This window comes from Myxine glutinosa, chromosome 7, assembly GCF_964187855.1.
Source record: "Myxine glutinosa chromosome 7, kmMyxGlut1.1, whole genome shotgun sequence".
Taxonomy (NCBI): domain Eukaryota; kingdom Metazoa; phylum Chordata; class Myxini; order Myxiniformes; family Myxinidae; genus Myxine; species Myxine glutinosa.
Window position 1 is genome coordinate 108,222,171 of NC_136267.1, and position 22,287 is coordinate 108,244,457.

Here is a 22,287-nt window from a genome sequence, read left to right on the forward strand (position 1 = left end):
CACCATCATCTCAGATCATCCCCAATCCAAAACCATGATCTTTTCTACCACCACCAACCGTCCCTCCCCCGAAGCCGTTCTTCCAAATATCCAGTTTTTCCATCCTGAGAGTTTCCTCTGTATCCATCTTGTCCATCCTATGCATCATCCCCTACTCCTCTACATCCCTTATTTGTCCAAGTCTCCCTCTATTTTGTCCTTCAACCCTGCTGTTGGTGTGTCCCTCCTCGCTCTACTGCTGCTTTTGTTCCGTTGTGTCTTGATCTGTTCAGTGTTCTCTCTTCCACGAGCCTTGACTTTGTATCCAAAAATTAATATAAAAATAAAACAGGACAGAGACATGCACATTAATTAACTCTGCCACCATAGGTGGACAGAGATTATCTTCACCCCGTCTGTATGTTTGTTTGTTTGTGAGTAGGAGGAGGTCAACATAGGTCACAAGGTCAACATAGGCCAAAGGTCAACCACTGTTTCCAAATTTCTAAAATCCTCAATTTTCATCTGATTAAATTGAAATCTGAATAGGATTTGCATATCAGCAAACTGAATTCAACCACCAACTATTTTCGAAGTCAACATGGGTTACAAGATCAACATAGGCCAAAGGTCAACAGCCTTTTAAAATTTCTAAAATCTTCATTTTTCATCCGATTGACTTGAAATTTGAATAGGATTTTCATATCAGCTAACTGTATTCAACGACCAATTGTATTTGAGGTCAACATAGGCCAAATTTCTAAAATTGTCAATTTTCATCTGATTAACTTAGAATTTGAAGCCGATTTGCATATCAGGTGACTGAATTCAACCACGAATTTTTTTTGAGGTCAAAAGGATGCTTTACTGAATGCCATTCTACTTTGTTCTGTTTTGCCAAGTGTCGTTCTATGAGTGATTTTTAATTTGTCTGTCTGTTTGTCCACACAGAATGTGAGTATCCTTTTCTCTGCAACCGTTGATCTGATTGCCAAGAAATTCTCACCATAGAAATTTGGCCATGGTACCGGCGATAGCTCGCCTACTCTGAGCAAAGGACACCGTAGGATCTTTAACATCCACCAACTAAAGTCGTCAGATGCGGCACCCAGTTTAATGTCCATCTGAAGGACACATTGATGAATCACTCTGCCTGTAAAACACCGGATAACAGTTTATACCTGTGCCAAGAGTCAACACCAGGCTAGATAGCTGAGAGGCAATTGATTGTTCCTCTATGTCATCCCGCCAGCCAAATTTGATTACAATGGGGTGATATTGTTGTCATGGAAACCATTGACATGTCAAAACAGCTAAATCAGTCGTTCTGATTTTTGCTCAACCAATTCAGTGACTGGACCTGCAAAGCCACTTCAAATTTCAAGTCAATCGGATGAAAACTGATGATTGTATGTGACCTTGACCTATAAACTTTGACATCAAAATATTAAGCTTCAGCGACCCAATATGCAAATCCTGTTCAAATTTCAAGTCAATCGGATGAAAACTGATGATTGTATGTGACCTTGACCTATAAACTTTGACATCAAAATATTAAGCTTCAGCGACCCAATATGCAAATCCTGTTCAAATTTCAAGTCAATCAGATGAAAATTGACGAATTGATGTGACCTTGACCTTTTGACCTCAAAAACAATAGTATTCTAGCTTTTGATTGGTGAATTACTTTGTGACCTATTATGCAAATTGTGTTCCAATTCCAAGGCAATAGGATGAAAATTGACAATTTATTATATTGACCTTTGACATATTGTCCTAAAAATAGGCTTCTAGCTTGTGACTACCTCTACCCAATGCCAGAATTACCTTCCCTGGCACCATAGGCCAATTTTCAAAACCATCCTACACAGACCCACACCCTACTTTACTCACAGGACCCTAGAAAGTGGGGAAGACGGTACGGCTAAAAGAGAGACGTCCAAAGGGACACAGAGGGGAAAGCCGCCGTGAGGAACACATGACCCCACGGTCCACGGCTCCAGGGCGGCGCTAATCAGTTCCCGACGTCATCAGGGAGCTAATCAGCTGCCTATGCCAGTGCATCCGTTTTGCACTGACATCGGCAGCTGATTTTGCACTGGCATCGGCAGCTGATTTTGCACTGGCATCGGCAGCTGATTTTGCACTGGCATCGGCAGCAGATTTTGCACTGGCATCGGCAGCAGATTTTGCACTGGCATCGGCAGCTGATTTTGCACTGGCATCGGCAGCTGATCTTGCACTGGCATCGGCAGCTGATCTTGCACTGGCATCGGCAGCTGATTTTGCACTGGCATCGGCAGCTGATTTTGCACTGGCATCGGCAGCTGATTTTGCACTGGCATCGGCAGCTGATTTTGCACTGGCATCGGCAGCTGATTTTGCACTGGCATCGGCAGCTGATTTTGCACTGGCATCGGCAGCTGATTCCACTCATCCTTGGAAAATGCTTTTCTAAGAAGTCCAATTTTGTGTGAACAAAGTACATTTTCCCAAGTTAAGAAATCTCAGATATGGCTGATTCGCTGTCTTTTTTTTTTTTGTATACAAGATCGAGGCTCGTGTAAGAGCTAACATTGATCACAAAAAGACAAACTGACAAATAAAACATATGATAAAGGGAGTGGGAGAACAAGATGGAGAGCAGGGACATCGGGAGATCTGTGGGAGGGAGAGGGCTTGGGTAGAGGAGGCATGGGAAGGGGGGGGGGGGGGGGGGAGACCTTTGTCGCCCTTACTTCAGTTGCCAGCCTCGGCTGGTGCAGAAATGTGGCATGGCCTCTACCAGGGGGTTACGTTTTGTGAAAATCCGTGTAGAATTGCGAACTGTAGGTGATTGACATACAGACAAACTATAACTGCCAGAATAACAGACTTAACCAACGAATTTCGTTGCAAATCTTCATTTTCATAAGTAACAAACAGACACTTCTTGAGTTTTACATCCTATGATTCCCACCATTCCTTCCCAGGGCACAAGAATCAAGACAGCAATGCTCTGCTTGTACCATGATGAAAATGACTTTTTGAATGTGATAAAGCACCTATCCAGCCAGATGCCAAAGATTTCTGTAAATTGTTTGAGAAGCATGACACTTCAAGCGCTTTGCAAGGCCATCACAGTCCAGAGATTTCAATCTATTTGAGCAGGTTCCGAACAAAGGATTAACCATCAACACCATTTGGCCACCTTTCTCGACTGATTGCATCAAATATATTGAATGAATGGACAAATACCATTCAACATATTTTCAAGCCCTCTTGGTTGGCATCACCGGTTGTGTACTGGCTGTATAAATAAAATGAACATTCGATTTGTAAATCGGAAAATTGAGGTATGTTTCTGTTTGTTTTCCCGAATACCTTGTAATAAATCATCTGTCCTGTAAAACAGAGGAAAATAGATAGTATCAAGGTTGTTTATTTAAAATTTGGGCAAAATATTGGCCTAAAAACACACAGACTATTTTAAAATGAAGTAGTAGCCATTATGCATTTAGATGGAAGGATTTTGTTAAATACGAGTACTGTATGTTAGAAAATCGGACATGAAGACTAATTCCCCGTCAAATAATACAGTTTATGAGCTTCTGTTTCATCACCTTGAAAACCAGGAACCAGTATTTTTTTTCTCTGCAAGTCATATAAGAGTAAGGTAACAGAGGGTATTGACTGATTCAATGGAAGTTCGGCAACTATTGGAAACAGTAAACGAGGGAATGAATAAACAGGAAAAGAGAGAATGCAGGGGAAGTGACGTACTACAACCTGCAATTAAGATAAGTGATTTAGAAAGGGTTAATGGGGGTAATGAACTTCAATCATTTCTTATGGAATTTTCCTGCTACACTTGAGCCATAAACATAATAGTTCCTCCGATGTCATCTGCATGGAAATATTTAGGATGGGTATGCAGCCATTGCTGAACACATACTTTAATGTCTTCAACATTTGTGAACTAATTTTCATCCATATATTTGTATGTTCTTTGACTGGACCAAAGAGATTAAAATGTCTGAACTGTATCAGAGGTGATTTTGAGCTCTCCAATGTTTGTCCACAAGAGTAGTAGTATAGTCACGTATGCCATGTAATGCCCAGCATTATTAACCATTAAAGTCACACCTTCAGAGAGCATACCTGGCGATCATGTGTTTATTGCTCGTCTCACGTTATTAAACGAGATGGTATTCGTTGAATACTTACCCCGCAGTCTTGGGAAGGACTTGGTACCAGACAACTCTTCTGTTTGTTTTTTTAAGGGTGATTTTTCTTTGATCCAGGATCTCTGCCAGACCACGTGACCGATGACATCATTAATATACATTATCCAATATAATTGTTGCATAGATCACGCTCAGGAAATTCCAGTGATTCGACCAAGTGTTGTACTTGTCGAATTATGACGTTGTGGCAGACACAAAAGCCCACTGGCGTGGTGACATCATTCCGCGCACCAAGTGGGCGGCGGCCACGCCCGAGGGGTAGGCGTGGCCTGAGGATATACACGGGGCGCGCAGCCCGGAGCGCGCTAGTGTTACAGTGAGCTCCTGAAATAAAGACGCTTATAAGTTACCGCTTGTCCGCATCCTCCTTGCTCGCAAGCAGCGCGCGTAACGCCGCGCTTTAACGTCATAATTAAGGCACCAATGACGTCATTATTAACGACACGTATTCCCCTTGGGGAGTACTTGACAATGAGCCACGTTTCAATGTTTTCCCATGAAGCGGTTTCAGAGATATAAAGGTGCAACGTTGTCAATGTTTCCGAGATGGTGCCTGTACCATGTGACCTATGACGTCATAATTATCATTAAGAAATAATACAGGAGGAGCTGCTCCAATGGCGAAAATGTCCGTCCATTGGACTAACAGCTGCAGGGATTTTTTTTTCATACTGATTGGATCAATCTTGCACTTGTCGAATTATGACATCATAATGAATGCACCGATGACATCATGATTAAAATATCTTATTCCCCATGGGGAGTACTTGACAATGAGCCATGTTTCATTTTTTTAAATTGAGCGGTTTCGGAGATATAGAGGTGCAACGTTTTTCCAAGATGATGTCCATAACACATGCCCTCTGACGTCATAATTATCAATATAAAATTCTACAGGAGGAGGCGCTCCTATGGTGAAAATTTCGTGTCAATCGGACAACGCAAAAGATCATCCCCTCCCTCTGGTATCGTTCCAGAAACTCTGTTGCAACAAGCACAGAAATTATGATCAATTTTGGTTTGCACTCACGTCATTGAACTTCAAGTGAGAATAAATGACTGTTTCTAAACTTCTAACATTGACACCAAATTATTAATGTACAATTTCGTATATAGTAATCCAGCAATTCCACAAAATTGGTTCTTTATCACGGAAACTTTCAGCTGTAGTTAGTTGCATTTAAAAATGGTTTTGATCCCTCAGAAATTCACGACAATTACTGAGCACGCTGCACTGTCTCAGCACTGAGACCTGCACTCCTGCTGCATTAAATTGTGCAGAAAATTTCCTGTGAATTTTTAGATGATTTGTGGTCCTCCTTTACAAAATATGTCATGATACACCTCTGTTGGCTAGCACGTATGACTGTTGGCCACCATGTTATTGGATCCACAATTACTTTGATCTCTTTCTGCATAACAATTCTCAGAATAGATAAAATAATTGCATAGAATTCCAGCACTGAGCAATTGTGTTTAAATATTCTTCAATAAGAAGTCCATTCCAATCTTGGATGACCCTGATGCATGTACAATATTGTTACGTTTGTAGGGCCGGGGTTAGATATCACCTGAGAACCGATAAACGAATGTTGAAAATGTTCGCTGTCCCAAATACCTTGGGGTTATATTTGACCGGACCCTGACATGCAAAGAACACCTGAAAATATGCAAGGAGAAGGTCAGGGCACGGGTGTACCTCATCCGGAAACTTACCGGTCCATCGTGGACTAACATCTTAGCACAGCAACTCTTGCCCTCATCTACTCGACGACAGAGTATTGTGTGCCAGTCTGGTTGGCGAGTGCCTGTACGAAGGCCATCAATGTTCACTTAAATGCCGCAATGAGAGCAGTGTCTGGAACCCTCATGTCAACAAAAACTGAGTGACTTCCTGTTCTCTGCAGCATTGCTCTGCCAGCCATCCGAAAGGATGTACTGTCATCCCGATACTTGAGCCGCATTTTGGCTACCAAAACTCCAGCCCAACGCCTTCTCGTTGAATATTCGCACTGCTGTCACCTCAAGTTCCAAAAACCACCATGGAACCATGCCAAGGTCCTTTCCGGTGCCCATCAAAGCGAAGCCGACCTGTGGACAGCCCTCAACAGGCTCCGCACTGGACAGAGCAATTGCAGTAGCATCCTCCATGATGGCGGATGAGGCCAGATGCGCTCTGTAACTGTGGAGGAGTCCAGCCGATGGAGAACATCACATCACACTGTCCCTTGTGGCATCTATTGGGAGGACTTTTAGGCCTCCAACTCACCCCTCAGGCAGCCGCATGGTTGCAGAATCTGGACATTAAACTTCAGCACACACCATATTGGCCATATGCAAGAAGAAGAAGAAGAACAGTTATAAATGTATAGCTTAGTATGGTCTATATTTGGGTATACCATATCTTGTGTATTTGTCTAATGTCTAATAATGTCACTGTTACTCATGTAAAGGTACTTTTATCTTTTCTAATGTCCTTGTCCAGAATGTTATCGATGTAAAAAGCTTTGGTATCAGCCTTATCCACCTTAAAAACAAAATCCTAGAAAAAAAACAATATTATATATATATATATATTTGTTATTATTATAATATTTATTATATTATTTCTTATTTATTATTATTTTTATTATTTATTTATTAATCATTATTATTTATTATATTTATATTATTATTTATTATTATTATTTATTTATTTATTATTTATAATATTATATTATTTATTATTATTAAATGATTATATATCTTATATTTTCCTTCCACGCTCTAGGTTTATTTACTAAATCAAACTTACTCTTAACACACATATCACCATTTGATGCCAGCTTGCAAGGCTTTTTTATCTGCTGCCTCAATGATCATGGTTTGCAGGTAGGTAATAAATTTTGGTGAGTTTTGAATAAAACTACTAATTCATTTTCCAACTAATGCAATGAAACGATTTAGCAGACATTAATTAATCAAGTTGCAAATTGTAGTCCAAGTATTATCGCAATAAGCATTCAGGGGAAAGTATTACATGTGAATTATGGATAATTAACACTTATTGCTGGTTGTAATGCATGTTACTCAATTAATTAGTGCTAATGCACAATTACCCATTAATGTGCAAATATATATGCGATTCGTGAATAAAATTCTGTCATTATCCCAACTTTTATCTTTTTGTTAAATAGTTATTCATCTGGATATTATGCACCCCAAAGTCGTGACGATTTAATTCCTCCGGTGATGTAACAAAGCCACACAATAAAATATATAGCAACATTATTCATGTGTCTGGAAGGACTTTTTGCATCTGAATAAGTCAGCATCATTATACATATCTGCTTTGTGAAAAGCTTGCTTTTGCATTGACAAAATGCTGCAAGGATGTAATGTTTAAATAGAAAACAGTGGTTGAGATTGGTTGGATACAGTGCCAAAATTGGGCTATGTGCAATAATTAATTGAAGAGAAAATAAGAATAAAAGGCTTTAAATTGCCAGTGTCGACAAAGCAAGCGTATCAGCTGATGAAGTGGGGTCCCCAGGGGAAATAGTGACAGACAGAGGCCGATAAAAGAGGTTTTTACTGCATATTCATCACTGAGCTGGCCAGCCAGATTAGCCATTAGCCAGTCAAAACACACAGAAGGAGAGTGTTCTTGCCATCAGATCACAGGCGAGCAAGAGGAGTTTTTAACCTTTTCTGAAGCCGGCCTTCACTGAGCTTTCAGAATCTTTAGAAATGCCAAAAATTTCCCTGCGCTGCCGCAAACCTTTCACGGTAAAATACGAGCAACATTCTGCTGCCATCCAGCAGGATAAATTATTATTATCTTGTGAAGGAAAGATGAGAAATAAAATATTGAAATACATCGTTCAAATTAGTAAATTATATAAATAAATAATTTATACATATGTAGTATATATAATTACGTATTTTACATAATATAATATATAATTATATATATATATATTTTATATAATATATATATATATATATTTTTATATTCATATTTTAATATTATTATATTTTTACATATATTTATTTTTAATATTTTAATATAATTATATATATATATGTATAAGATATTACGTATAAGATATTTTTTTAAATAATTAAATATGATAATTGTAAAAATGAAATCAATTGTTGTACTTAATTTATGTGGAGTGGTAATTGACAGATCGTTGAATGGTATGCATTTGGGTAAAATTGCATTATTTCTGGACATAAATGAATCTAAAGGTTGATTACTTCTGCTTCAGCTCTTTCGCGACACTTTGTATTGATCCAGATAGCATAGCGCATTAATACAGTGTCATAGGTTAAGGGGGTTAAGCCAGCAACAAAGGGGCAAAGCTTGGGAGAATAATCATTGCAGCTTCTGTGCAATCGGGCTTCCTCAATTCCTTTCCACATTCAAATGATTCATTCATCTGAGGATCCACCACGTTATTCCTCTAAAGCTCCCAACCTCCATCACCCCCACTCTCACTTCGTTCCTCCATGCCACGACAACCTCCCATCCATGCCATCACCACCCCTCATCGCACCACTCTTCCTTACGTTTTCACACAATGGCACAGTGAGTGACAGAACCAGACTTACCATGATAATGAAGCCCTATCGGAGCATTGACTTTCTGGCTTTCCAGGACTCCCACCTACACCCCGTGTGTCAGCTGACATGCCACTGCATAATATCGTTTCTTTCTGCTGGCCTTGTTGGCTTTATCCTTGCCTGTAGGGACTTTACGACTGACTGCAAAGCTATATGCCTGCTTTTTGGGTCTGAAAAATAGTTGTCGCATTCCATAAATGCATAGACAGTTTTAGCCCGATGCTTCCATGGTATTTGAAGTACTTTCAATGGAACTTTGTGCTTCTAAGACTTTTGGACCTTCTACACAGCATTATACATATATATATATATATATAATCGGGAGATTAAATCAGACGCGGACTTAGCTTCAGGACGGTCGATCTTTAATTTTCGACAAGCTTTCGACCAACAAAGGTCTTCTTCTTAGTCTACAGAAACAACAGGCATGTATATCAGACAAGTATGTACAGTGATATGTGTGTAAGATGTGTGATATGTGCAGAAGATGCATATAAAAAGGAAGAGCCACGCTAAAGCTCACTCACCGTCCCCAAGTTCAGCGGAAGTGAAGTGCAGCTGACAGTTACCGTTCATGTTACAGTTGGTGCACGTGCATATACAAATATAGAGATACATACATACATAAACACACAAGCATATATTCATATACCATTTGTATTCATATAATATATTTATATATTTATTTATATATTTATATAAATGACATATAAAGGTAGAATGAATGAATGAGTGAATGAGTGAATGAATGGGTTACGGTTAATGATTTGATTGGGTTGAGGTTGAAACATTCTTTAATCATCAAAATTTATGCCATGAGGGATTTTTGTCCGAAGTTTATGTATCCAAAAGGACTCACGTTTCAGAATCGTGGTGTGTGATCGATTTGGAGTTGATTCAATGGCAGAGATATGAATGTCATTTATAGAGTGATCCGGTTGATTAAAGTGTATCGTGTAAGGTAGAGATTTGCCCTGACTGGTGTGGAAGTTATTGATTTCTGACCGGGTGTTATTAAATCGTGTGTAGAGTGTATTCTCAGTTTTTCCAACATATTGTTTGTTGCACTTTTGGCAAGTGATTAGGTATATGACCCATGTAGATTTGCAGTTCATGTAGGAGGTGATGGGGAATTTTTGTCCAGTGCTAGAACTACAAAATTTGTTTCCTTCTAGTAAATGCTTGTGAATAATACATTTGTTTGCTGTGCATTCATAGAAGCCAGGGATCCTAGTTTGTTTTGTTGTGGGGCTGTGGGTGCTTTGCTTTTACCAAGAGGTCCCTGAGTGTCCGACCACATCGAAATGATGTTAGTGCAGGTTGAGGAAATGTGGTGCCGAGTGTTCCTGATTGATGGAGGAGAGGAAGGGCCTTATTCAGAATACTTGGCAATTGGGATGAGGTAGCAGAGTAGGTGGTTACCAGTGGGACACGGTTAGTTGCAGGTTTGGGTTTGTAAGTCAGAAGGTCTGCTCTCGGTATGTGTTTTGCTTGGTTTATTGCTTCTTTCACAGAGTGAGCGTCATAGTTTCTTGCAATGAAGTGTGTTTCTAATTGGCAGAGAGAAGTTTCTTCTGCCATTTTTGTTGAGCAAATGCGTCTTACTCTGAGTGCTTGACTGTATGGTATGCTTGCAATTGTATGTTTAGGATGAGATGAAGAAGGGAGAAGGTAAGAGTGAGTGTCTGTTGGTTTGGTGTATAGTTCTGTTTCGAGTCTGTTATTTTGAAGCGTGGGTGATGTGTCTAGAAAGTAAACTTCGGACTGTGAGCTGTCGAATGTAAACTTGATGGTCGGATGAATCAAATTTAATTCATTTTGGAATTGTGTGAGACTACGGGGGGATTTTGACCAGATGAACTGGATGTCATCAATATAACGTACCCAGGATTTTTCCAAGATTCCGTGATGGGGTTGTGCATTGATCTTGGCCTCTATCATTCCCATGAAGATGTTGGCGTACGATGGTGCAACAGGGGTACCCATAGCGGTACCTTGAGTTTGAATGTAATGTTGTCCGTTGAATTGGAAATTATTCAGTTTGAGTGTCAGTTCTAATAGGCGCATAAGGTCTTGAGTAGGTGGTATTGGGACTTGTCGTGTATCGAGGGCTTTGCGGCATGCAGACAGGCCTTCTGAATGTGGAATATTAGTGTCGAGGGATGTAACATCTGCTGTGACTAAAATGGTTTGGGAGTTAAAAGGTGAGTATATTCTGTTCAATCCTTGGATGTGGGTCAGAAAACTGGTTGTGTCCTTGAGGTATGAGGAGAGATTCATCACGAGAGGACGTAAATGACAGTCAACAAATTTTGATATTAGAACAGTTGGACATGTGCAGCCAGATACGATTGGTCTACCTGGATTGTTTACCTTGTGTATTTTAGGAAGAAACTAAAGGTTAGGGCAATGAGGATCTTTAGGAACCAAGCGAGATTTGATGGTTTTATCCACCCGAATAGAATCTACTACCTTTTTAACCTCTTCAAGATGTAAAAGGGTAGGGTCGGATGGGAGCTCTTTGTAAGTATCACTATGTAGTTGACGATTACCTTCTGCAACGTAATCGGTAGTCGACATAATGAAAATGGCAGTACCTTTATCTGCTGGCTTTATGACTATCTTTTCATTATTTTGGAGATTGTGAAGTGCTCGTCGCTCTGCCTTTGTAAGATTGTCCTTATGTCTGGAACAATTATATTTTTGTGCCACCCTTTCAATTTCATTGCTCACTTGTTCCATATAGACATGTAGATATGGATTGTCAACACGTGGTGTCCAGGTGCATTTTGGTTTAGGTAAAGTGAGTTGTGGTGTATTAGTATCCGTGTATGTGATTGTATGCGCGTTTGTTGGTGTTGTCTGTTGTGGTGCTGACGGTGCTGGGTGTACTTTAGCAAAGTGTGCCTTTAATGTCATTCGCCTACAGAAATCTTTTAAATCCTCTTTCAATTGTAATTGGTCTATTTGTGGAGCGATTGGGCAAAATTTTAAACCCTTAGAGAGCAGGTTTCTTTCCGCCTCACTGAGGGAATGATTGGAAAGATTGATGATCCCGAGTTTAGGTAGATCCACAAGTTTGGTTGTAGTAGTTCTATTGTTGTTGGTTTGACTATTTTCAACCTCAGCTGTGTTTATTTCCATGGAGGAACGGTTCTGTATGTAAGGTCGAAAAAAATATATTGCTGGTCTCTGGTCAGACCAAAGTTCCAGAATTGATGGGGGGATGCGGTTTTTTTTTTCTTCTTTTTTTGAAAAGCATGGATTGCACATATAAAGGTGTTGTTTTTTGTGTCCTCATGCCTTGCGGTCCTCCTCATCTGCCGTGGCGCCGTCCAGAGAGAAATTAAAGCCAGCCAATGGGACTTGTAGGCCTTTTTGTAAATAATGAACACAAGCTTAAGTTATTTTGAAATGTATTTATTCTGAAAATCATTAAGTTCTTCAAGCATATTATAGACTGCCGTTTCGTTCTCGAGATCGCCTCGCCGTACCGTCAAACATTCCAATGCATCGATCGCGTCAACACTGCGCATGCGCAAGTGGTCTAACAGGCCGATGTTCTCCCACGATCTCTTCTCCCTGTCCACCAGATTATCAAAGACACTTACAACTTCATGACAAACGAGATAGGATCCACGCCTAACTAACGAGACCAGCCGCAGCTCTCCAGGCCTTCTGGTTGCTTCACACGAACCCGACAAAGAACGTCTTCGTTTCAATAAATGACAAAATCCAGCCGATTGTGTTCATGACGTCACCGCACACAACACTACTCATATCTTCGGCATGGCTGGTTGGATTTGGACAAACTAAACGTAACTTTGTAGGGGAGAACCGTGCGAGAACATCGATACCAATGGCGACCCTCACAGACCCGTATTTCCAGAGATAGCGCGCCAGGCCCGGTCGATCTTTAATTATCGACATTTTCGACCATTCATTCACTCATTCACTCATTCATTCTACCTTTATATGTCATTTATATAAATATATAAATCTATTATATGACTATAAATGAATGAATGAATGAATGAATTGCAGGGGAGAACCAAGTGGAATGAATATATGAATACAAATGGTATATGAATATATGCTTGTGTGTTTATGTATGTATGTATCTCTATATTTGCATATGCACGTGCACCAACTGTAACATGAACGATAACTGTAAGCTGCGGATTCACTTCCGCTGAACTTGGGGAAGGTGAGTGAGCTTTAGCGTGGCTCTTCCTTTATATATGCATCTTCTACACATATCACTGAACAAACTTGTCTGATATACATGCCTGTTGTTTCTGTAGACTAAGAAGAAGACCTTTGTTGGTCGAAAGCTTGTCGAAAATTAAAGATTGATGTCCTGAAGCTACGTCCGCGTCTGATTTCATCTCCCGATTATTTATTCAATGCAAAGGAGATGCCCTGCTCGTACTGTGGAGTTTCTACTATTTCCCACAGTTATATATATGTATGTATATATATATATATATATATATATATATATATATATATATATATATATATATATATATATATATGTATATATATATATATGAGTTGGGTATGCTTACACCTTGTAAGCAATAAGTGCGTAGGTACACAACAAATAGAAGCTTTATGATTACAGGCAAGCATCACCAACCTCTTGCAAGATGTCGTTTTGTTTTATTTCATCTTTTTTTTTTTACAGCCGCCTTCATGGTTTTTAACGTAAACTTTCATTGAGGCTTTTTTTTTTTCTTTTTTTTTTTGTATACTGAATCGAGGCTCGTGAAAGAGCTAACATTTATTTCACAAACAAATCAAACAGACAAACAAAATATATAAAAAGAGGGAGCGGAAGACAAGATGGGGAGAGCAGGGGAAGCACACAAACACAATTTGAGAGCAGGGAGATGTGTGGGAGGGAGAGGGCTTGGGGGGAGGAGGTGTGGGAAGGGCGGGGGGGGGGGTTGGGGCTGGGGGGTTGGAGAAGTATGAAACCAAGGACATCCAGGACAGAAGTTGGTATTTCAAGTTGGTCATTCTTGTGGGAATGTGATATTGGGTTGGATTTGCTACGGCGCCATCAACTTCACTCTAGGTTTGTGTATGTTAACATTTTTAGTGTTGGTTCAGAATTACGATACTGAAGGAACTGCGCTCCAACGCGAGTCGAAAGAATTGACGCGACCAAAGACGGAATTCGTCCGAGTTGCTTTATTGAAACAAAACAGCTCAGGTATTCTGACAAGCCCGTTTATCGGGCAGCAATATATATACACATTTATGTCGGGAAGTTTGCCCGGCAAAAGCTATACCGGGCATGCCCGGGTGTCAAGGGCGAGCCTTGGAAAGGCGAGTCTGGACCTGCCCGGGCGTGTTTGGCTGCGGCCTGGCAAGTCGAGGCTGGGCGTGCCCGGGCGCTCTGGGCGAGCCCTGGAAAGGCGATAGCGGGCATGCCCGGACGCTCTGGGCGAGCCCTGGAAAGGCGATAGCGGGCATGCCCGGACGCTCTGGGCGAGCCCTGAAAAGGCGATAGCGGGCATGCCCGGACGCTCTGGGCGAGCCCTGGAAAGGCGATAGCGGGCATGCCCGGACGCTCTGGGCGAGCCCTGGAAAGGCGATAGCGGGCATGCCCGGACGCTCTGGGCGAGCCCTGGAAAGGCGATAGCGGGCATGCCCGGACGCTCTGGGCGAGCCCTGGAAAGACGAGACCGGGCGTGCCCGGGAGGTTCGGGCGTGCCCGGGAACAGTGAGTCCGGGTATGCCCGGGAGAGGCGCGTCTGGCCGTGTTCTGGCCGGTGCAAGGCGATTGTGTGCATCCAGCGGTAACCGCTACAATACCACGTGATACTCATCGAAATCCTTGTGATAGCCGTACAATACAAGATGGTGATGATAATTACCTCCTCATCAAAGCGGTTATGAATTGTCTGTCATTCCTTGGATGCAGTTATCATCCTATTAAAGAACCACCTTTAGAAGCCATTTTTCCAATATTTCACAGTTTACAGTTATATAAATTACAATTTTTAAATGCGAGATATCAACTGAGGTTTTATTTTATGGATGTGTATACGGTTGTTTTTAATGTAAATTTTCATTTACGGATTTCATCCCAATGGGTCTGCGATTTTTCCCGGTCTACAGGCTTCGATGTCTCTCAACACGCCAAATTTCAGCCTTGGACGACACACGGAAGGTACTAGAGACATTAATATCAGTCAGTCAGTCATTATTATAGTGAGTCACAAGGTGCTTTATATATTGGATATATATGTATATATGTGTATATATATATATATATATATATATATATATATATATATATATATATATATATATATATATATATATATATATATATATATATATATATACATATATATATATACATATATATATATATATATATATATATATATATATATATATATATATATATATATATATATATATATAAATATATATATATATCAAAATATATATATATGTATATATATACAGTCACGTGAAAAAGTAAGTACACCCCATGTAAAGTTTTGACTTTTTCAACATATTTCAACATACAGCTATTTGATCTTCATTTCAACAATATTGATAGATAAAGGTGAAAGGTGATAAAGGTGATATAACAAATATCATGAAATATTTACATTTTGTAGTCCATTGTATAATTTAAATAAACATAAATGCAAATTTCGCATGTGGAAAAAGTAAGTATAGGCTCTAATACCCTTGGCTCTAATAGGTGGTATTGCCCACTTTGGCAGAAACAACCTCAAGTAGGCGTTTCTTATAACTGTCTACCAGTCTCTGACATCGACTGGGAGAAATTATTTGCCCACTCCTCCATGTAGAGTTCTTTCAGCTGTGCGATGTTTGAGGGGTTTCTTGCATGCACAGCTCGTTTCAAATCCCCCCACAACATCTCGATGGGATTTAGATCCGGGCTTTGACTTGGCCATTCCAGAACCCTCCATTTCTTTCCTTTCAGCCATTCCTTGGTGGATTTACTGGTATGTTTAGGGTCATTGTCATGTTGCAAGGTCCACCTTCGGTTGAGCTTCAACTTCCCGACAGATGGCCTCACATTATCCTCAAGCACCATCTGGTACAATGAAGAATTCATCGTGGATTCTTTGATGATGAGCTGCCCAGGCCCTAATGCAGCAAAGCTGCCCCAAACCTTAATATTTCCACCATCATGATTGACAGTTGGTATCAGGTTCTTGTGGTCAAATGCTGTCTTTGGTTTTCGCCAAACATGTCTTCTGGTACTGTGGCCAAATAGCTCTACCTTTGACTCATCTGTCCAGAGCACATTGTTCCAGAAGTGCAGGGCTTTGCCTAGGTGTTCATTGGCAAACTTTAGTCTTGCCCTGATGTTCTTTCTGGACAGCAAAGGTTTCCTCCTGGCACACCTCTCATGTGGATCAAATTTGTGCAGCCTTTTTCTAATGGTAGACTCGTGCATTTTGACATCAACAGTGGCAAGAGCTACCTGTAGGTCCCGTGATGACATTCTGGGGTTCTTCGAGACTTCTTTCAGCATCTTGCTGTCTGCTCTCGGGCTGAACTTGCTGGGGCGGCCTGGCCTGAACAAGTTGGCAGTTGTTTGGAATCTTCTCCACTTGTAGATGACCTTCCGGACAGTCGAATGATTGATTTCAAATTGTTTTTGGGTCACAGTGGGACACAATTAGTTATGGAGAGAATGAACAGGAAAAGAGGAGAGAGAGAAAAAGAAACAAAGTAACCTCCAAGTAATAGTGTTGGATTAGGTATGGTGTTATACAAATAACATTACAGAGGCATTAATAAGTGAATTTCCATTATATGGTGACTTTGTTTTGCAATTTTATGATCAAATGGGAACAACAGGTGAAGCCTCATAAGGTGAAGTGAAGAATGTGTATTCATGTAGGTTTTTTTTTTGGCGAAATCATGGCAGTGTGTTGTACTAATGTGATTTTAATCCTGGTGGTGCCCTACAGTTATATATTTTTAAGGTTCGAGAGGAGGCTGGTGTGGTGGGGTATGTCATCATACTATATATGATTTGGGAACTTTCTGTGGGTGTGTTTTTGGGTTTGTTTATTTGACTTCTGTGCACTCCTGAACCACTGGATGGAATTATTTGAAAACTGGTGAATGTACTCTGGATGTGTACAGGAAGCATTTACGTTGTAAAATAAATTAATATTCTGGAAAGTTTTTTTTTTTGTTTTGTATACAGAATCGAGGCTTGTGTAAGAGCTAACTCATTGAACATGAAAAACATCCACAGACACACAAAGCATGCAATGAAGGGAGCGGGAGAGAAGAGGGGGAGAGAGGGAAGCAAACAAGCACAACAACAGAAGAGAACAGGGATCTGTGGAAGGGGGAGGGCTGGGGGAGGAGGGAGGGGTACACGGTATAAAGCAAATGAACACTTCTAGGAACCCCAGCAAATAAGCTGGAGATTCAAAGAGGTGGATTTGAGGCGTTTTAATGGGGGTAGAATAGATCAAGGTTTTGGATGGGGGAAGATCAAAGAGATAGTGGTGAACATCTGTTTTAAAGACCTGGAGTGAGGAGTGGGATTGAAGAGAGTGGGGGAGTTTGTTCCAGAGGCAGGAGAAAAGAGGAATGAAGGAGAAAAGGTGAGCAGAGAGTCTTGATTTTGGAAGTTTCACCAGAAGAGGGTTGCTGGCAGATCTTGTGTGTCCTAAATAGAAGTACATAATAAATAGAAGCTTTGGGTGACAGAGAACAGACAGAGCAGGGGGAGCAAGGCTGGAGAGGACTCAGTAGAAGACAGAAAGACCACGAACCTGCCTGCGGTGAGTGAGTGAAAGGCCCTCGGAGTTAGTTTCATCGCAGGAGATTCCAATGATTCTGAAAGCTTTGGTTTCAACAGCGTGAAGCCGAGCTCGGTGTGAGGCAGGAGCACCAGCCCAGAGGGGAGAGCAGTATTCCATTGAGCGGCGGATGAAAGCTTTGTATGTGGTGAGGAGCTCAGAAGTGCCCAGAAAGGACTTCGCAAGACTGTTGATGCCCAGTTCGGCGACTGCCTTTGGAGGCCAGCTTGGAAATGTGGTTTTCCCAGGAAAGATCATGGCAGATATTGAGACCCAAAAACTTGAGTGACAGAACTTCTTCAAAAGGATTGTTTAGAAAGTAGATGGGAGGTTGTCCAGACGGTCTTTTCGGAGAGACAATGTGAGAGTGTGAGATTTAACAGGATTGAAGGACATGTTCCACTTGTTTGACCAGATTGTGATTTTGTCCAGGTCTGCAGAGAGTGAAGAGGCTGCTGCTTGCCAATCTGAGGGTTGAGATATTGAGTGGCAGAGAGTGGAGTCATCAGCAAAGAGATAGAGAGGATTTCCAAAGAGTCGGAGAGATCATTAATGAAGACCAGAAAAAGCACAGGGCCCAGAAAACTGTCTTGAGGAACTCCAGCCAGAACAGGAAGGGGAGATGAGAGAAATCCATTCAGGGCTACACGATGACTGCGACCAGAAAGGAAGTCCGAAAGCCATGCATGGAGGTTTCCATGGATAGCATATGAGGAGAGTTTGGTGAGCAGGGCGGGGTGCCAGACCATATCGAAGGCACGAGATATGTCAAGGGAGACAGCTCTGATTTCCTGTTTGGCATTGAGGACCTCCATCCATTGTTGAGACTGCAGAAGCGGCATGTCCAAAGAAGAATGACCTGGTCTGATACCAAATTGATGATACGAGATCAAGCCTTTGCAGAAGAGGACGGATTTTATGCGACTGGGTAAGGTGGGTACAGAGAGAGACCGGTTTTGGACACAATATTTTGAGGCAAACACAGAGTTGAGGTATTCGGCTTTGTCATGTGCGGTGTCAGCTGTGTAACCGTTTGAGGTAAGGGAGGGGATGGAAGAGGACCAAACACCAGAAACAGATTTGAGAAAACAGATTTGACTTAATACCACCAGGATTTGGAGGAGGGAGACAGACTTGAGAGTTCAGTCTTGAGAGTAGAGATATATTGTTTCCTGGCTCTCCTGAGGGTAGACACACACTTGTTCCGAGCTTGGTGGAACGAACTGAGATTGCCTTCAGTTGGATTAGCCTTCCAAGAGGCAAAGGCAAGTTGTTTCAGGGCAACTGTCTCACCACAAGATTGAGTGTGCCATGGACGGGAGGAAGGGTAAGACAACTGAAGACGAGATGGGATAAATCTGTGAGAGAGAGAGAGAGAGAGAAGAGAGAGAAAGAGAGAAAGAGAGAGAAAGAGAGAAAGAGAGAAAGAGAGAAAGAGAGAAAGAGAGAAAGAGAGAAAGAGAGAAAGAGAGAGAGAGAGAGAGAGAGAGAGAGAGAGAGAGAGAGAGAGAGAGAGAGAGAGAGAGAGAGAGATAGATAGATAGATATATATATACAGATACAGATACAGAGACACACAGCAGTTTACTTTGGAAGAATTCCCCGTAAGAGTTGATGTCAGAGGCAGTTGAGATGGGAGACCAATCCAGATGTTTGATGGCTGCTTGAAGACCGAGCCAGTTGGCCTGAGTGAAATGCCAGACTCAACGACACTGAGGAGGCTCTCTGAGAACGGCCAGAGAGATGTCCACTTTAACAAGCACATGATCAGATGAGCCGATTGGAGCAGAAGAAGAGCAGCAGACATTTTCAGGGAAGTTGGTCATAACCAAGTCCAGAAGAGAAGATGCTCCGTTGACTGAGATCCGGTTTGGGAAATTGACAGATTGTGTCGGTCCCAATGAGTCGCAGAAGTCCTTTGCTGAGATGCCATGGCTGGTGAGACAGGTACCCACACCCAGCCAGCTGGCATGATTACAGTTGAAGTCGCCACATATGAGGAAGAGAGAGTTGGGATGAGTGGATAGAAGTTGGTCCATGTTGTCAGAAAGCGAAATGTAAATTGAGTCATCACAGTTTGGAGGACGGTGCAGAACACATATGAACAAAAGGTGGGAGTGGAGAGGAAGCCGTTGCCAGATTTACTCTTGGGGGTGGGGTGGAGAGAGGGCAGTGCAAGGAGTGTGAGCAAGAGAGTTTTTGATAAAGATAGCCACCCCACCACCAGGACGAGGCTCAGGTCTATCATACCAGAGGAGTGAGTAACCAGGAAGAGATATTAAGGAATCAGAGCCATCTTGAAGGAGGAAAGTTTCTGTTAAGCAGAATACGTCTGGTTTGTCGGCCTGAGTCTGGTTTGAGCAAAGGCCCAAACCGAAGGCATAGGCGAAGTTGGAAAATTCGGATAACTGAATTACTGGACGGAATCAGTTAAAAGACTGGTGGTTGTACTTGGGGATGCAATGAACGTTTTTATTGGGTAAAAAAATATTAATAATCCTGGGAATAGAAAGGTAAGAACCCAAATATTTTAATGTAAATATGCATGGTATCTCGCCACCTGGTGGGAGTCGGTATTACAAATCATAACTAGACACCATCTCATAATGCAAAGCCTGTCCCCATCCGCTTTGTTCTCCAACTAAATTTAACGAAAACAGCTTTAAAAAATGCTAAGTGTATTAATTAGTATTCTCCACATTCACATAATAATGGTGTGTTGAAAATTCGATGACAAAAGTTCAAATGGTAAATGAGAAAGAATCTCAAAATGCAAGCGGACAAAATAAAGAAACATGAGAGTGTTTACAGAACCCATCTGTCTCGTGCTGACCCGTGGCAGACGGCCTAATAAGGTCTATTTTAATGACGGTGACTCTGCCCTTTGTAATTTTGACGCAATTCTCATAATTCACATAATTATTAATTACACTTGTCCATATTCTCATCATAAAGGTTTGTTGAAAATTTCATGACAAAAACTGACTGACACACACACACACACACACACACACACACACACACACACACACACACACACACACACACATACACACACCAACACCGTTCCCCTGCATAGGACCCCGTCCAAGCAAGTTTACCTGTGGACATGGTTAACAAGGTGATGGTTCATGATTGGAGATTGATGTTTGAAGGAGTTAAGGTAATGTTGAAGAATAGACAGTAGGAAACAGAGACCACCGACCCAGCTGCGATATGAGAGACACAAACAGACCTTGAACTTTGGCCTCATCATGGGGAATTCCAATAGTTTTGAGAGCTTTCGATTACACAAAATCCAGAAGAGACCGATGTGATTCTGGGGTGCCAACACATAGTAAAGGGCAGTACTCCATTTAGCTATAAATAAAGGCCTTGTCGACTGCAACTAGACTGCAACGAACTAGGATTCCTAGTTTGCGGCCGGCTTTGGAGGCCAGCTTTGTTGTGGACTGAGCCTAAAACACTGCCTTGGGGAACTTTAGCCTATACTGGGGAGAGGATGAGAGGGTTACACTGATGGCAACATGTTGACTGTGTGAGTGGAGGAAGTCAGAAATCCAGGAATGCAGGTGGCCTTCTACATCAGACGCAGAGAGTTTGGCAAGCAAAGCAGACTGTGTTGAATGGCCAAGATATGTCCAAGGAGACAGTCCAAATATCTTGCTTGAGATTTAAGACTTCCAACCATTACTGAGAGAGGAGCAGAAGCATGTCCAGATCTTATTCTTAGTACATCCATTCTTAGTACATGCCTTAGCCATCGAATGTGATGACATTGAAGCTCTTGGACAATGCTCTCGCAGCCAGTCTTGACATGCAGATCTTTGTTTGATATTTTGTTCAGCCAGAAGATGCGACCTATTTTCCGAAGGCATCCATTTTATGAAAGGACTCTATCTTATTCATATCAGTGTTGTATCAAGTCCACCTGGACCGAGTCCAACTTTATTGGATTTAAAAATAAATCCACAAAAATCGATTTCTCCAAAATCGATTATTAGATTGATACGAAACTTGAAACATATGTACACATACCATAATATTTTCAAACTGTAACATCATTAGTCATGTGGTTTGGACGCCATCTTGAATTTAAGCATAAAAAAGAAAATAATCTTTTCCGGAGTTCTGCTTAACAGATTCATTTATATCAATTCTTATGAGATTGCTAAAAATTGATTGAAGCATTTATCATAGAAATGTCCACATGACAACTTTTTGGGGGGGGGGGGGGGAGGGGATGTGGGGGGAAGTGGATTTTGTGCGTTTTTCTACTTTGTCTGTTTGTGAATAGGATATCTCAGAAAGTTGAGGACAGATTCGGACGAAATTTGGTGGAGAGGTTGGGTATGTGACAAGGACGAATTGAATCTATTGTGGTAAAGATCCGGATCTGGATCTGGGATTTTAAATGTGATTCTTCACAATTGAGAGATAGAGGCATAAAACAATGCACGATAGCTCAAAAGGTTGTGGACGGATTCAGATGAAACTTGGTGGACAGGTTTGTTGTGTGACTAAGACAAATCGATTCGATTGTGGTGAAGGTAGAATCCAGATACAATGGTTATTTAATTTTTAAAGTGATTCTTCACTATTGAGTAATACGGCCAAAAACGATACATAGCACAATATCTCAAAAA